Genomic DNA, 4,166 nt, shown 5'->3' with positions numbered 1-4,166 from the left:
TCACAGTCTCCCCTCCAAAAAAAGCCCTGGGCCAGATGGTTTCAGCGCGGAATTCTACCAGACCTTCAAAGAAGTGATCACACCAATTCTCCTCAAACTATTCCACAAAAAAGAAACAGAAGGTTCATTACCAAACTCATTCTATGAAGCAACAGTCACCCTGATACTTAAACCACAAAAAGACCCAAAAGAAAGAGAACTTCAGACCTATCTCTCTTATGAACATTGACGCAAAAATACTCAATAAAATACTTGCAAACCGAATCCAAGAACACATCAAAGATATCATCCACCATGACCAAGTAGGCTTCATCCCAGGCATGCAAGGGTGGTTCAACATATGGAAATCCATCAATGTAATCCACCACATAAACAAACTGAAGGAGAAAAACCACATGATCATCTCCTTAGATGCTGAAAAAGCATTTGACAAAATCCAACACCCATTCATGTTTAAAGTCTTGGAGAGATCAGGAATACAAGGCACATATCTAAACCTAGTAAAGGCAATATACAGCAAGCCTATAGCCAACATCAAACTCAATGGAGAGAAACTTAAATCAACCCCACTGAAATCAGGGACAAGACAAGGCTGCCCACTCTCTCCCTACCTCTTCAACATAGTACTTGAAGTCCTAGCCAGAGCAATAAGAAAACTGAAGGAGATCAAGGGGATACAAATCGGAAAGGAAGAGGTCAAAGTGTCACTATTCGCAGATGATATGATAGTATATATGAGCGACCCCAAAAATTCAATCAGAGAACTCCTCCAGCTGATAAACACCTTCAGCAAAGTGGCAGGATACAAAATCAACTCAAAAAAATCAGAAGCCCGCCTGTATACCAAATACAAAAGGGCCGAGAAAGAAATTAGAGAAACAACACCATTCACAATAGCCACTAATAACATAAAGTACCTTGGGGTGACACTAACCAAGCAAGTGAAAGACCTGTTTGAGAAAAACTTCAAGTCTCTGAAGAAAGAAATTGAAGAAGATCTCAGAAGATGGAAAGATCTCCCGTGCTCATGTATTGGTAGGATTAACATTGTGAAAATGGCCATTCTGCCAAAAGCAATCTACAGATTCAATGCAATTCCCATCAAAATACCAACTCAATTCTTTACAGACCTTGAAAAAAAGATTCTCAGCTTCATATGGAGAAACAAAAAACCCAGAATCTCCAAAACGATCCTGTACAACAACAGATCATCTGGAGGTATCTCCATCCCCGATCTCAAGTTGTACTACAGAGCAATAGTAATAAAAACTGCATGGTATTGGCATAAAAACAGAAAGGAGGATCAATGGAACCACATAGAAGACCCAGAAATAAACCCACACACCTATGAATACTCGATTTTTTGACAAAGAAGCCAAAACCATTCAATGGAAAAAAGACAGCATCTTCAACAAATGGTGCTGGTCCAACTGGATGTCCACATGCAGAAAAATGAAAATAGATCCATATTTATCACCCTGCACAAAACTAAAGTCCAAGTGGATCAAAGACCTCAACATAAAACCAGGTACTCTAAATCTGTTAGAAGAAAAAGTGGGGAACAGCCTAGAACTCATTGGCACAGGAGACAACTTCCTGAACAGAACACCAACAGCACAGGCTCTAAGAGCAACAATCAATAAATGGGACCTCATGAAAATGAAAAGCTTCTGTAAAGCAAAGGACACTGTCATCAAAACAAAACGCCTGCCTACAGATTGGGAAAGAATCTTCACTAACCCTTTATCTGACAGAGGACTAATATCGAGTATATACAAAGAACTAAAGAAGCTGAAAAGCAGCAAACCAAGTAATCCACTTAAAAAATGGGGAACAGAGCTAAACAGAGAATTCTCGACAGAGGAATATTGAATGGCAGAAAAACACTTAAAGAAATGCTCATCCTCATTAGCCATCAGGGAAATGCAAATCAAAACGACCCTGAGATATCACCTTACACCCATCAGAATGACCAAGATGAAAAACTCAAGGGACAACACATGCTGGAGAGGTTGTGGAGAAAGGGGAACCCTCCTCCACTGCTGGTGGGAATGTAAACTGATACAACCACTCTGGAAATCTATCTGGCGCTTTCTAAGACAATTAGGAATAGTGCTTCCTCAAGACCCAGCTATACCACTGCTAGGTATATACCCAAAGTTTGCTCAAGTACACAAAAGGGATATTTGCTCAACCATGTTTATAGCAGCATTATTTGTAATAGCCAGAACCTGGAAACAACCCAGATGTCCATCAACGGAGGAATGGGTACAGAAATTGTGGTATTTTTACACAATGGAATACTACTCAGCAATCAAAAAAGAGGAAATCATGAAATTTGCAGGCAAATGGTGGGATCTAGAAAAGATCATCCTGAGTGATATATCCCAGAAGGAGAAAGACAAACACGGTATATTCTCACTTATATAGACCTATAAGATATGATAAACATAATGAAATCTATGCACCTAAAAAAGATAATCAAGAGAGCGGACATGGGGTAAGATAATCAATCCTCGTTTAGAAAGACAGATGGGATGCGCATTGAACATATGACAGGAGTCTACTAAGTGCATTTGAAAAACTCTAACTAGCAGTGTTTTCAAAGCAAAGACTCATGACCAAACCTTTGGCAGAGTACAGGGAATCAGAAGAAAGAAGGGGAGTTAGTCTGATGAGGAAAGGATAGGAGCTCCACAAGGACCAAATATATCTGGGCACAGAGTCTTTTCTGAGACTGACATGCAACCAAGGACCATGTATGAATGTAACCTAGAACCTCTGCTCAGATGTAGCCTGTGGTAGCTCAGTAACCAATTGGTTTCCCATAGTGAGGGGAACAAGGACTATTTCTAACAGGAACTCAATGACTGGCTCTTTGGCCTCCCCACCCCCGAAGGGAGGAGCAGTCCTGTTAGGCCACAGAGGAGAGCTTTGCAGCCAGTCCTGAAGATACCTGATAAAACAGGATCAGATGAATGGGGAGGAGGTCCCCCCTATTAGTGGACTTGGCAAGGGGCACGGTGGAGATGAGGGAGGGAAGAAGGGACTGGGAGGGAATGAGGGATCGGGACACGGCTGGGATACAGAGTTAATAAACTGTAACTGATAAGAAAAAAATAAAATTAAAAAAAAAAAAGCCAGGCAGGTTGACTCTAGCTCATAATTCCACAGCTGGCAAGACAGAGACAGGTGCACATCTGAGGCCCATTTTTAATACAGCCTAGGCCAGAGAATATGAGACTATTATTTTAGAACTAGATGAGACAGACCATCTGTAGTTTGGAATTTGGAGAAGGTGTTTTTTTTGTTTTGTTTTGTTTTTGAGGTGGTTTGTGGGGCTTTGTAGTTGTCTGTTGTTTTGTTTTTATTGAGACAGGGTCTCACCGTGTAGGCCTATCTGGCTTGGAACTCACTACGTAAACTCTGTTGCCCTAAGATCACAGAGATTCACCTACCTCTGTCTCCCAGATGCTGGAATTAAAGGCATGTGCTGCAACATCTAGCTCCCCTGTAGTTTATAAAAAACCTTGCAGTTCAGTGGTCCTCAACATTCCTAACACTGATACCTTTTAGTATAGCTCCTCATGTTCTGTTGACCCTCAACCATAACAGTATTTTATTGCTCCTTTAGAATTGTAATTTTGCTGTTGTTACGAATCATGATGTAAATATTTTTGGAGACAGAGATTTGCCAACAGGGCGGGGACCCCCAGGCTGAGAATCACAGTTGTTGTAGGTTCCCCTCACTGTTCTTAACTATTGCTTTCCTGACCAAGATGCCCTCCTCAGCCTGTCTCTACAGTGAGAGTCTAACCTGGGTTGTTAGCACTGGGGCATTTTCACAAGGAATGCAAGTAGAGAGGTATACCTGTCAGTTTTTCCCTGATGTCCAAATCATTTCATGCTTTCTCTAACCTTTATTTTCTAGTTTTTCTTTCTAACATCTATTTCTGAGCAATTTTCTAGCTAAAATATTTTCTGATTTGTTGACATCTTCCAGCTGAATAACTGTCAAACTCCCATTTGGCCTTTCTACTTCCTTCAGCTGCAAGTGGATAAACACTACAGAGGAAAAAGACAGATGTTCACAACCAGCCTAAATAACAAATGGCTCTGGTGTGTGTGTGTGTGTGTGTGTGTGTGTGTGTGTGTGTGTGTGTGTG

This window comes from Psammomys obesus, unplaced genomic scaffold, assembly GCF_907164565.1.
Source record: "Psammomys obesus unplaced genomic scaffold, mPsaObe1.curated_primary_1811, whole genome shotgun sequence".
NCBI classification, from domain to species: domain Eukaryota; kingdom Metazoa; phylum Chordata; class Mammalia; order Rodentia; family Muridae; genus Psammomys; species Psammomys obesus.
This window is presented reverse-complemented; position numbering follows the sequence as displayed.